At 44.5% G+C, this 14,369-nt stretch overlaps 1 protein-coding gene across 7 annotated transcripts in view; it reads right to left on the bottom strand.

Annotated features, from left to right (window-relative positions):
* Oamb (Octopamine receptor in mushroom bodies) overlaps nt 1-14,369 on the bottom strand; it is a 780,847-nt gene that overhangs the window by 391,170 nt on the left and 375,308 nt on the right. The gene's annotated exons all lie outside the window — the stretch shown is intronic.

Here is a 14,369-nt window from a genome sequence, read left to right on the forward strand (position 1 = left end):
AGCGGGCGCCGCGGCCGGAAATAGAACCCGCGTCCTTGGGCTTTGCAGCACAACGTTTTAGCCACTGAGACACCGCGGCGGGTCCAAGTACAATAATGTGCATATGTATATCTACGCGCGTCACGACACATCTGCATCGTTTCGTCACATCGTCATGGCCCGCTTCTCCCTAAAAGGAAAATGAGCCATACCTTGCAGAATATGTCGGCGGATGCCCTCATGGCAGATTCCCCGCCCTTCTTGGGAGAAGGGGGAAGATTCTATTCTCATTTCTTGTTGCAGTGTTCTGTTAACATTGATTCTTGAAAGCCCAGGATTGCAGGATTGGACACGGTGCATTAGACTGTCAATAGTTGCGCTCAAATGTCAAAAGTCACTGGGGCTGCCCTTCGGGATCCAAAGCTGCAGGTCATTGGTTTCAGGCATACGAAGAACATTTATAAAGCAGCAACATTTAATACGCGAGGAGCTAGCTATCAACCTAAACTAAGAGTTTTCAATATTTTGGCTGGTACAGGTATAACGACGACGTGGTTCGGGTAGATTTAGGGAACGATATGGACACATATGGATGAATCAGAGGACACAATCAGTTGTCATATACGATTGCGGAAGGAGATCCCCAAACGTTCTGCTAAGGGGCATATTTCTTTATTTGAGTTTCAATTTCTGCTGACTGCGCACCTCGGCCTGTGGGTCGGCCCCTCGCGTCGTAGCGCAAGTCACACTCGTTTGTACAAAATATATGCATGTCGATTGGAATTCGCTCATATCCCGCCACACTGTATTGCAAATACCAGAGAGGTAATGCCGTTCGCCCATATTTCTGGTCACTTCTGGTGCTCGCGGATAATGCAGGACATGTTAAGGCATAAAGAAAAAAACAGCGCTAAAGACAGGACAAAAGGAAGACGACGCACGCAGCGCTGGTTTAGTTTTCTCTCTGTACTGTCGTTAGCAGCGCTGTTCTTCTCTTTAAGCATTATGTTCCAACTGGCCCGCGTTACTTCCATTTACATATGTTGCCGTTCTTCTGAAAGTGGCTCGACACTGATGCCGTAGTCAGAGGGTATGTATCGCCGCAGAATCGCGTAGATTTGTTTTTACAAAGAGACCTTGGCTGCACCTGCGGAGGCAGAGGCAACAAGGAGAGAGTCGAGCAGAAGACGGTGCAGCTACTGACGTCACTCCTGTTCCCTGCATCGGATGCTGACACCGAAGCTGGGGAGCATGAGGGACCACCCTGGGTCCTAGGTAACAGTACCCCAGATATATGTTATCTGACACTTAGAGGATCTACTCTGAATGCGTAATGTAGACCGAAGACATTTAGTTTTTCACCCTGACTATTCTTATCGTTTTTCCACCGAGAAAATTTTCGCGATCGGGACAGGCCGCCGAAAGACTCGGATGAGCTCACACACAAGCTAACCGTGAAAATCTCGTAACGGGGAACAGGGGGCTGTACATGGCCCGTTGGCAATGTGTAACTTGCTGTACGTGCGTCCGTTTCTCACTGTGGTCGGTTCCTTTTTTTAACAACATCTATGTAAACACCGCACGCTGTAGCCCGGAGCAGAGACCAATGGTCGGGTACGTTACTCTCTAGATGGGTATGTAAGCATCATGCTGCCGCTTTATATCTTACACTTTGGTTTCAGCGGCACATACATTTCAGCGGCGCCAAAATAAATCCTAGGACAAAAAAATCCTTCCATGCATATTCGCAGTTAACCAGGAGTATAGCTACCACTTGAAAATATTGGTAGACTTTTTGATCCCACGGAGAAAAATGGCAACGCAGTGCGAAAAGCATTGCGAGGGTCTTTAGAGAGAAAGCAAATACTATGTGATTTTGTGTAAGGCAAAGTGGTGGCTTATCTCGCTGCTCAGTAACACGAAAAGCGGAATTAAGACCAGGATCACGCGCCTCCTTCTCGCTTGGAACGGACGTTGGTCATGCTGCTCCACGCTACATATCAAAACATTTACCAATGACGCAGTAAAGATATAGTAGTGTTGAAGAAACCGCAGAATTACGGCAACCCGTTGCAGTAACTCAAGGAAAGCGGAGGGGCTATTCGCCCGCCCCTGGCAACCTAACCGTCCCTTCTGGATACTTTGGGGAGACCCGTTGTGTGGTTAGGCCCACTGCGTTGGCTTGTGCAAACCCATTCCGAGGCCCTTGCGAGTCTTGCAAAAACTCACGGACGGCGGCAGCTGCCTGCGCAAACAGTAACCCTTGAGGTGCTTGTACGAGGCCAAGAAAAAAAAAAAACCTTTACTACCTACCTAACACATTAGAGTCTACTTCCTGAACCATGTGCGCACAGCGTGCGTACACCCGAATCCGCACCCCAGCCACATACGTTTGTGCCCGACGAGTACACGAAGAAATCTACGGTGTGCACAGAGTCCACTTGCCGCAATTTCGAGCCGACGGTGACATTGGCGAACGCAGACCAGAATGTACTGCTTTGTAGCAAAATGTACGACACTCGCTACAGAGAGACTGCACATACGCCATGAAGCATCTTGCAGATCCATGGGCAAACTGATCGGAACCCTTATTTCCCCAAGCGCGCACGGCGGAATTGATTTGGTAGTTTCGTACGGACCTTCCGACCCTTGGAAGCCGCGACTACCGTGGCGGCAGCGACCAAGACCGTTCTTCTCGCTCCGGGCTTCGGTAGGACCCTCACAATGAACTATTAACAGCTGCTCAGTAGAGTAAAAGAAATAAAAACATCTCGGTCTTCAAGCACACAACGTTGTGTGTGCGTATGGGTGTGTTCGCGGAGCAAATGCATCTAAGGCCAAGAAGTGCCAGGAATACGTTATGTGGTCATGCTGTGTCCCTTCCGAGGTTAAATAATGGATGACATGAAGGCGGTGTACTTAAAATCCTTAAGATATGGGTGCCCTTAAAATCCTTTCTTTAAATTTTAGGTGTTCATGATCTTAGATGAGAATGGCAAAGCAGTACAAGTCGCCCAGAATCTTAAAACATGCACCCTTCCCTCGAAAGGGCACGCCAGGGTTCCGGGGCATACAGAAGGACACCCAGTTCCACCTTCACTGCTGACAAAATCTGAGGTTACGCACGGTAAGTGTTGAGTGTTAAACATCCAGTGTCGTCAAGGTACAATAAAAGGTGTTTAGTTGAAAACGAGGGGTTATTAGAAAATAGTTATTAATGCCGATGATTTTTTTGTGTAAAGTTCAGGAAAATGTTGCTGTCTCGCTTGGTCGCAGGTTGTGCACTCAACTAAGGCAAGGAAGATTGACAATCGCCCTCCACCTCTCTGCATGTTGCTGGTTGTGTTAAATTGTCTGTTTTATTTTACCGGTCTACTCATTTTACATTTACGAGCTTGTGTCGCTGCATATCACGTCGTGATGTTTCAAATGTCACTGCGTGTACTGCATCATTGTCATGCTTGTCGCATCTTGTATGCCGAACTTTTATTGGACTTTACGTTAGTACTGCCCATGGGCTTCGGCAGGGTGGTACAAAAGAGGCTACTTGACCCCCCCACCCCCCAACCTACCCCAGCACAATTGTCCCGCCTCCTCTCTCTCTCCCTCCTCCCCTCCATACAAAGGGTCAACACCCCTCAAGACAAAATCCTGCCGACGCCCATGCTACTTCCTACTACATCCGTGTAAGGCTTCGTCAGGCTTTACCGCATTTGTATCGGAGCCGTCGATTCTTTGAGAAGAGCAACAAAATTTCTCTTCACATCTCTTTATTAAAAGATATGAATGTGTAGCGCGTTTGCGGCCTATGCTCATTCCGCACATATCTACCTAATTGGGTTGATACAATGCGCTGTTTTTTGTCTGTTTATGCGTGCCACGTTTTCTGTTTTCGAGGCTGATTTATATAGGTACACATGTAGTCCGTGCGGGATTTCTGTACACGGCTAAAAAGGCGCAGTAAACTTATTTTATCTGCTACGTAGGGCTGGTTAGGGAAGATTTTTAATATGTTCATTGTTCTTAATGCGGATCATTGCTTGGCTCATTGTGCGAAAACCCCGTCGTCATAACAAGGCCCGTGGCAAGCGAACGACACGAAAATTGTCATTCGTTGCGGCGCGCCATGAGGCTTTGTTAGGCGCTTCCTCGCGGACGACTCGCTATACGACGCAAGCCGCTGGCCTAAGCAGATGAAAGCTGGCCGAATGTCTCTATTCGCTCTTCGTATTGTAATGTTTTAACAGCGTAGCTGTTCTAGGACTGGGCTTGACGACAGTCTGTCCTAGTATCGTGTCACGCTCCCTCCGGAGCAGGTTTCACCGCACCGAACAACTCGGTTCACAGTACAGAAAACATTCATTAGAAAATAAAGAAGGTCCTACGGCCTTCATATTTTAATAAAAACGGCTTATAATGCCCCCTGAAAAAGTGTCTTTTTCGCAATTCATTTATGTTTAGAGGTGAAGCCGGCTTTAAGAGGATCGGTGTAAGCTTGTTTTATGTAAGCTCGCTTTTCCGCATTGTATGTTGCGCAGTGAAGCATGACCATCTACGGAGGGAGTATGGTTACAGAAAACGGCTTAAACTCTTGTGTTATCGAAAGTATCCGGGCACAGATTATATGAAAATTACCTGCTACGACGACGACTCTACCACTATGACGAGCTTAATTTACTTGTCATAATTAGTTAGTTCTTGTTATCAGACTTTACAGAATTAATGACCGCTGTCAATACATGGCCGTGTACGGAGGGAGGGAACTGTTGTTTTACCTAAACTATCCTGAAATCTGTAATATGGCAATGAGCCCCTAAGGGCACTAACAATACGCACCACAGCTCCACCGGTCATCCTTCTTCGCAGAGAGGAAGGTCACTGAATTTTTTAGAGCAGCTACACCTTCAAGTTGCAGCACCTCTGTAGTTTCTCAGATTGTTCTTTGCGCCGAGCTGAGGGTTGGTGTGGTGTTATAGTACAGAGAATTTAGCCGCCGGCGTCTGTGTCAGCAGGTTCTGACTTTGGTTTCTAATGCCCCAAATGGCCCTTTGAGTGAAAAATCCGCCACTCGACGTCGGCGTCCGTAATAGAAACACGGCTCCTTCGGAGGCTTTCAATAACACGAGGCGTTCCATGGCAGAATGTGCTCCACAGAGCATGCCTAATCTCCGCCGTAGCCAGAGGTGGTCCTCCACGCTGGTGGAACGAAGATTAAGAGGGCTGAATAACAAGCAGCGAATTTCAACATTGTAGTCAACTCTCCCATTGCACGGCGGCAGGGAACAGCAGCGGCGCAACGCGTATGTATAGGAGACGGATCGAAGCCATTAGAAAGCGTTAAGGTTGATTACAATGCAAATAGTCTCAAGCGGCAAGATTGTAAAGCCATTCAACAACGCGAGGCGAAACCAGGTGTCTGATGCTTTCAACTGGGCATTGATGGTTTCGCATTTACAATCCACAGGAAATGCTTAGCTGTCCTCAAATTATTTTTTGTTTCTTACTTGCCCGAATCCGCCACCAAATGAGCGTTTGCTACCCTGTAGTCTGCCCTAATAATAACCTCAAATCATTTGGCTAGGAGGATGACTGATTTTTTCGCCATTGTGGTGTCCGCTGCTGAATGAATCATAAAGAGCTTGCGGAAATATTCTGGGCTTTCTTAACCTGCGACGGGGGAGGTGATCGGATAATTTGAGAGATGAAGTTTATAAAACCCCATGGTCAGGGCTTGGCTGGTCACATGACTTAAAGAATGGAGGAACCATTACAGTAATACAGTAACTAAGAGAGGGGTCTAAAGTAGGGCAAACGTGTGGAGAGATAAGATTTTAAAAAATGCTGACAAAGAAAGAATTCCGACAGCGGAGAATATAGAGCAGTTCTAAATCTATAGGCGAGGCCTTCGTCCTGCAGTGGACATAAATAGGCCGATTATTATAGCCCTGCTGTATGTGCCTAATGTCTTAGGTTCTCGCGGTTTTGTGGACGCTATTCTCTGGGCCTTAGAGTATCTTCGATAAGGCTCCAATAGTAACGCATAACGATGTGGAGGTCCTAGCACCTCCATAAGTTATTATAAGACGGCCTATATTGCCCCTAAAAATGTCTCCCCAGCAATGGGCTTTTGTTCAGAGGTGAAGCCGACTATAAAGAAACGGGTGTAAGCTTGTTCTTTGCAAGCTGGCTTATCCACATGGTATACTGCATAGTGAAGCATGGCGACGTACAGAGGGAGTGTGATCACAGCCCCACTTTATGCTCCTCTCCAGCGCCGCCGCCTCCTTCTGGAGTAGTGTATACTCCTTGCCACGCTCGGCGTCTTTCTCCTTCCTGAAACTGCGCAATGCAGCGTACTCTTCGGCGCCCACCAGTGCGGCGCACGAGATCGTGCGCCGGGATTGCCGTAGCCCCGCTGCAATAAAACGTCATTGTGTCTACCCGCAAATCGTGTGTGTCCTTAGCCTATGACGTAGAGATCATTCCACTGTTCTTATAATTCAATATAGCAAAGCCCCAATATGGCTAGCCTTATAGCAAATCGCCCCAGAGCGCCAGCTTCGCCGCTCAATTTCCCTCTTCACAGGGTGGAAGGGCTCTGATTATTATTATTATTATTATTATTATTATTATTATTATTATTATTATTATTATTATTATTATGTGCCGTATTTCTGTTCCGTATTTATTTTATGCAAATCATCATCTTGCTTGTTTGTTTTTCACTTTTCCTGATTTTGTGTTGCTTGAATTTCTGTCGGTTTAAGTGTCAGTGCTTGTAACGCTGAGCTTCGTTTTTCCATTTTGAAACTTCCTGACATTTTGTTACAAAACCTTTGTTTTATGTGTATAATCTATCTCCGTCATGTGCATTGAGTATTTGCTTGTGTATTTTCAATTTTTCACGTGCCTTCAACGTTTTGCTGGCCGGGTGTCATGGCTTCTAACACTAGGCTTCCTTTTTTTTTTTGCTGTTTTGCTGTTTTGCTTTCTGGGATCTCTGTAACTATTTTTATCTTATTGTTTCTTTCATATATACGGTTTTCTGTGTTGTGTTGTCTTGATTTTAGTTTGTTTTTATGAATGCTTGTATATGGTGTACCAGTACCAAGACCCTAGGGTTGTTCCTGGGCACCAAAAATAAAGGTTGATTGATTGATTGATTGATTGATTGATTGATTGATTGATTATTATTATTATTATTATTATTATTTACTTCAATTTGTGTGTCTTGTCGCTTGTTTGTTTCTTGCTATATGTTTCTTGTATTTTGTTTTCATGTAACTACCCGTGCGCCAGCACTCAGGCCTCTGGCTGTTCCTGGGCACGTAAATAAACATGATTGATTGATTGATTGATTGATTGATTGATTGATTATTATTATTATTATTATTATTATTATTATTATTATTATTATTATTTGCGGGATGCCCTGAAACTCAAAGAACGCGCGCACAGAAAGATGAAGCGCTCTGGTGCGAATCAGTTCGTTCAGGAGTTCCGGCGCCTACGTGCCCTATGCAAAATATTGCACAAACGTGATCATGCTTTGTACCTGGCGTCAGTTGAAGCTAAAGCAACTCATCAGCCGGGAGCCTTCTGGAAGTACATTCATTCTAGATCTAGTACAACGAAAGAATCTATTCGTCTACTGGATTCCAACGGCGATGAGGTTGCAGATGCGGCCGACTGCTTTGCTCGTCAGTTTTCTTCTTTGTTTGGGCTTAGCGGTGGTAGTGATGACGGCAGCGTCTCTTGTCACCAGGACGGTTACTCCGCTTGTTTCCAATTGGATGAGAACATCGTGCGGGCCAGCATCAAGCGGCTAAAGCCCTCGTTTTCTTCTGGGCCAGACGGTATTCCTGCTGCAATTCTAAAAACGTATGCAAATATATTTGTTCCTGTGTTCACCTCAATATTTAATAACTGTCTCCGGTCTGGCACGTACCCTCGATCATGGAAAATCTGTCGTGTATTCCCTGTTTTCAAGTCAGGCCCAAAAACCGACCCCATGAACTATAGGCCAGTGTCGCTTCTTTGTTCTGCCTCTAAAATATTCGAGTTATCTCTTCATAAGGTCTTGTCTTTCTCACTTAAACACGTCCTCATTCCTAATCAACATGGCTTCATGCGTGGTCGCTCAACTTCCACAAACCTCGCATGCTTCATGGAGCAGGCTGTCCCAGCAGTCATTGGTAGAAGCCAGCTTGATGCGGTCTACTGTGACATGAGCAAGGCCTTTGATGTAGTCAACCACTCGTTATTGCTTGCCAAGCTCATTCTGTTAGATGTTCACGCTTCCTTAGTGGGTCTTATACGTTGCTATCTCCAGGAGCGATATTGCTATGTAAGTGTTAATGGTCAAACATCATTTAGGTACAAAGCAACCAGTGGTGTACCCCAGGGCTCCGTTCTGGGCCCCCTTCTTTTTTCCATTTTCATTAACGATGTTGCTTCTGCCATTAAAAATTCTTCTTTTTTGTTGTATGCTGATGATGTGAAAATCTTCAGAGAAGTGCGCAATGTTCAGGACTGTAATTCTCTTCAGGCTGATATCGTGTCATTCCATCGTTGGTGCACCAAAAACGACTTAATTTTGAACCCCTCAAAAACGAAAGTTATTTCCTATAGTAGGAAAACTCAACAGCTGCAATACTCCTATCAAATAGCAAGCACTGCACTGCCGAGGGTGACCGAAATTCGTGACTTGGGAGTACTATTTGATTCTTCTCTGACTTTCTCTTCCCACGTTACACAAATTACCGGACGCTCTCTTCGATGTCTGGGTGCTGTCTGCAGGTATTCTAGAGAGTTTAAAAGTCCTCTTCCTTTCTTAAAGTTGTATTCGGCTCTGTGCTTACCTCTTCTCGAATACGGTTCTGTTGTTTGGAATGGAACTTGCAAGTCCAATAGTGACCGCATCGAAAGGGTTCAAAATAAGTTCCTTTCTATCTTTAGGCACCGTTTCCGTCATGTACAAGAAGACGCAAACGGCAGCACGTCTTGTCTCAAAAGTATTCCTTCCCTTTGATGTCGACGAATGAGAGCTGACATTATCTTTCTTTATAAACTTCTTCATGGTGATATTTTGTGTGAGGACTTGGTTGCACTTATCAATGTCAACTTGCCGAACAAACTTTTCCGAAGATTTCGAACTTTCAGAACAGATGCTTTAAGTAAACGATGCTCGTTCATCTGCAGAATACAATGTGCATATAATGAATATTCCGATCGTCTTGATATATTCCAGAGCTCTTTGTCTTTGTTCTCTAATGAATTGAAAACTGTTGTAAATTAAGTGCCTTTATGTCATTTATGTGCCGTATTTCTGTTCCGTATTTATTTTATGCAAATCATCATCTTGCTTGTTTGTTTTTCACTTTTCCTGATTTTGTGTTGCTTGAATTTCTGTCGGTTTAAGTGTCAGTGCTTGTAACGCTGAACTTCGTTTTTCCATTTTGAAACTTCCTGTCATTTTGTTACAAAACCTTTGTTTTATGTGTATAATCTATCTCCGTCATGTGCATTGAGTATTTGCTTGTGTATTTTCAATTTTTCACGTGCCTTCAACGTTTTGCTGGCCGGGTGTCATGGCTTCTAACACTAGGCTTCCTTTTTTTTTTTGCTGTTTTGCTGTTTTGCTTTCTGGGATCTCTGTAACTATTTTTATCTTATTGTTTCTTTCATATATACGGTTTTCTGTGTTCTGTTGTCTTGATTTTAGTTTGTTTTTATGAATGCTTGTATATGGTGTACCAGTACCAAGACCCTAGGGTTGTTCCTGGGCACCAAAAATAAAGGTTGATTGATTGATTGATTGATTATTATTATTATTATTATTATTATTATTATTATTATTTCCCCTTCGGTCCACCCTCTGCCCCCGCCTCCTAGGTCCGAAACTGCGTTTAATGGCCCGTCGACGAACTTGCAGAAGAAAAGGAGCACTCCCCGCGTGGGTGCGTCGGAAGCTTCTCAGTTGGTTGTGGTACACCGACCACCGAGCTCCAGGGTCATCTTTGTTTCAAAACTGTCCGCTAGCACCACATCTGCTCAACTGTTGGCTCACTTGTCAACTGTGCAAGTTACGCCATTGTCTTGCAAACGCCTTAGGACCAAGTATGACTCATATTCTTCTTTTTGCGTAACTGTTAACGAGGAGTGTTATAGGCGCCTGAGCGACCCGTCTATGTGGCCAAAAGGCTGCCTTTTCAAGCCGTTTCAGGGCAAGGTCCACCCTGGTATGCTGCACAGCTCCGAAATAACTGAAAATGATCAGTAAGTACGAGAGTTTCGACATATACTATCAAAACACTAGAGGTCTACGAACTAAGTCCTCTGAATTTATTAGAAATATTGTATGCTCTAAATTTTCTGCTGTTGTCATTACTGAAACCTGGCTTTCCGATGATATCTCGTCTTCCGACTATTTCCCTTCTAACTATCAAATCTTTAGAAGCGACAGAAAATTAACTGGACCTAAACAAAAAGGTGGCGGGGTTCTCGTTGCCATTGATCATTCAGTGCATTGCATGCGGCGTGCTGACCTCGAGACCCTAGACGAATCAGTCTGGCTTGAGGTAGGCCTCACGAAGGGCGAGAAGCTACTCATCGGTGCATTCTATATATCCCCGGATGTATTACCTCCTGTATTTAATCGAACACTCACAACCATAGAAAATGTCTCAAATGCACACTCCAACCATAAGCTCATTATACTTGGAGACTTCAACACCCCAGGTATTCGCTGGAACAGTCTTTCCTTTGAGCACAAAAACCATTATGCAGCGCAGAAATGCAGCATGCTATTAGATTTTCAATCGTTCACCTCCATGCAGCAGTTTTGCCGCATAGAAAACTCTTGTGGTAATGTTCTAGATGTGTGCTTCTCAAACTTAAAAAACGTACAAGTGTGTGCCTCCGAAACATCCCTTGTGCACCCCGACAAGTTTCACCCCCCTCTTATTGTCTCTGTCTCGGTCACGACCCAGCATCGCTCTGGCGGTGTTGACAATTGTGCAGTCCCGCGATATGCTTTCAAGCGTGGAGATTATGCTGGGCTGTATCACTTTTATTCATCTGCTGACTGGTCTAGTGTTTTGGATGTCAATGATGTTGACGAACAGGTTCGACGTTTCACTGAAATCGTCAGAAGGGGCATGGAAAAGTATATCCCTTGTTATAAGCCTGTCCCTTCCAAATTTCCCCACTGGTTTTCTAAAGAACTTCGAAGTTCGCTTAAACTTAAGGATAGCGCCCACAAAAAGGCCAAGCGTTCTGGGCTTGACAAGTGGAAAGCGGAGTTTAGTCGGTATCGCTCACTTTGTAAAATCCTCTACCGGCGTGACCACCAGCTCTATATAGAATCGTTAGAGGCTGCTGCGTCTCAGAAACCGGCTGAATTCTGGAGGTATGTACGCGGCCGTTCTAAGGCGTCTAAAGAACACGTTAGCCTGCTTAATTCCGATGGTGAAGAGGTTGAGGATGTTGCCACCAGTTTTGCTCAGTACTTTCATTCTGTCTTTCAACTGCCAGATGGCAACGACGAACGCCTATCGTTTAATAACTCTAATTTTAACACACTTAGGTTCGATGAAAAAATTGTCAATGATAGCCTTCAACGGATGAAACCATCATTTTCCTGTGGTGCAGATGGAATTCCAGCAGCCCTCATGAAGGCTTACGGCAACATTTTTGTGCCTGTCTTAACTTCCATTTATAATAACTGCTTACTTTTAGGTAAATTTCCTTGTGCATGGAAGATTGCTCGAATTTTTCCAATATTTAAGTCTGGTGATAAGTCAGCCGTTTCTAACTATCGCCCGATCTCACTCCTTTGTGTCGCCTCAAAACTCTTTGAGTCAGCTCTGCACAAAGTTCTTGCTGCCTGCGTCAAGAACGTTGTGATACCAAATCAGCACGGCTTTTTCTCTGGTCGATCGACGGTCACAAATCTTGCAAGCTTTATGACACAGGCTTCGGCTGCAGTTTGTGAAAACGGCCAGTTGGACGTTATTTATTTTGACCTCAGTAAGGCGTTTGATGTGGTGAACCATCAGTTATTAATTAACAAGCTTGCTAAGTCCGGTGTAGACGCAAGCCTTGTTGCCTTGTTGTCCAACTATCTCCTTGACCGGTCCTTTTATGTAGATGTTAACTACAAAAAGTCTAGTGTTTACCCTGCAACAAGTGGTGTACCCCAGGGTTCCGTGCTGGGTCCATTATTGTTTTCTGTCTTTATCAATGATGTTTCAACAGTGTTAACAAACTCTTCTTTTCTTCTCTATGCTGATGATGTCAAACTATTTAGGCACATTAGCGGTGTTCAGGACTGCTGTGCCTTGCAGAGGGATGTGTCGGAATTATCGGTCTGGGGCAGGAAAAACTGCCTAATTTTAAACCCCACTAAAACAAAGGTTGTCACCTACAGCCGGAAAACCCACCGTCTGCTGTTTTCCTACAGTATTGAGGGAGCTCCTCTGCAAAGGGTTGATGAGATTAGGGACCTAGGGGTGCTTTTCGACAGTACCCTCTCTTTTTCTCCTCATATTAGGCTCATCACCCGGCGAGCACTCCGAAGCCTTGGAAATGTGTGTCGGATTACAAAGGAATTCTCTTCTCCAGATCCATTTCTAATGCTATACAATGCAATATGTATACCACAGTTAGAATATGCTTCTGTTGCCTGGAACGGCATCTCCAAATCTAGTAGTGAATTAATAGAACGTGTGCAGAAGAAGTTTTTATCCATATTTAAGCACCGTCATCACAATCAGAGTTTTCATCCTGATTCTGACTTACCCATAGTCCCTTCCATCCCCTCCTTGAACTGCAGACGTATGCGTGCAGACCTTACATTTCTTCACAAAATTATTCATGGTGACCTTTCTTGCGCAGACCTGCTTAACTGTTTAGAGTTTAGTGTACCACAAAAGCCCACCAGGTCGCATCGCCCGTTCTTGACCGCTGCGCGCAACTCCAATCATTCTCCTGTGCGCAGAATACAGAATTGTTACAACCGCTTCTTTGAACGCCTTGACATCTTTCAGAAATCCTTTACAATTTACCGTACAGCGCTGTTGAATACAGTATGTTAAACACCTATGATATGTCTGTCGCTATTTTTTTTCTGGAATTTGGTTTCTCTGCGGTTGTGTCTATCCAACTGATAGTTGCCTATTTTTGAAACTTTATTGTCATTTGTTCATATTATCATTTGTCTCTACACTCCGTTGTTTTTGTTGTATTACTGTCAAACTTTGTTGCTCTGCCTGTCGTGTGGCCTTTACGACAGGCAGAGCAACATAGGCATCTTCTTTTTTTTATTTTTTACCTGTACCCAGGCTCCGCCTGTGCTGTATTTGTCATTTTCACTACTTCAATTTGTGTGTCTTGTCGCTTGTTTGTTTCTTGCTATATGTTTCTTGTATTTTGTTTTCATGAAACTACCCGTGCGCCAGCACTCAGGCCTCTGGCTGTTCCTGGGCACGTAAATAAACATGATTGATTGATTGATTGATTGATTATTATTATTATAACGAATTAATATTAGAATAACGAATTATCTTGCTACTGTTATGCTCGTGCGGACTACATTGGCTTGTATGACTTCTTTTGTACATTTGATTGGTCTGAATTTCAAGATCTTCCTGATTGTGATGCGCAGGTCGAGCGGTTCACTGAGGTTGTCAAAAGCGGTATGGACAAGTTTATCCCCAAGTTCAAGCCCAGCCGCTCAAAGTACCGCTATTGGTTCTCCGCAGAACTTCGTACCGCTCTTAAATTAAGGGACCGCGCCCACAGAAAGTCAAAGAGCACTGGACTTGCTAAATGGAAGGAGGAATTTCGGTCTAACCGAAAAATATGTAAAAGTCTATATGAGCGTGACAACCGCTCCTATCTAGATTCCGTGGAGAGCAGCATGAATTCCCAGCCTGCAAAATTTTGGAAGTATATCCGGTCTCGCCAAAACAACTCTTGTGATCGCATCAGCCTGGTTAATCCCTCTGGGGAACTGGTTCATGACGTCGCCAACTATTTTGCGCAGCAATTTAGCGCTACATATGGCCAGCGCGATGAGACAGTAATGAACCTTTTGTTAAACCATGTACAAGGCCCTAGCCTTATACTATTAGACGAAAAGCTGGTTCTTGGGAGCCTAAAGCGCATGAAACCATCTTTGTCCTGTGGCCCTGACGGAATCCCTCCAGCCATTGTTAAAACCTATGGCAGTATTTTTGTACCTGTTCTAACTTCTATATTCAATAATTGTCTAAAAACAAACGTCTTCCCCCGCACGTGGAAAATCTCTCGAGTGCGTCCAATTTTAAAGACAGCCCGACGTCTGACGCAACAAATTATAGGGCTGTTTCTCTCCTTTGTGCCTGCTC

The sequence above is a fragment of the Haemaphysalis longicornis genome, unplaced genomic scaffold (assembly GCF_048455015.1).
Source record: "Haemaphysalis longicornis isolate Haplotype H1 unplaced genomic scaffold, Haemaphysalis longicornis Haplotype H1 scaffold_1, whole genome shotgun sequence".
Classification (NCBI taxonomy): domain Eukaryota; kingdom Metazoa; phylum Arthropoda; class Arachnida; order Ixodida; family Ixodidae; genus Haemaphysalis; species Haemaphysalis longicornis.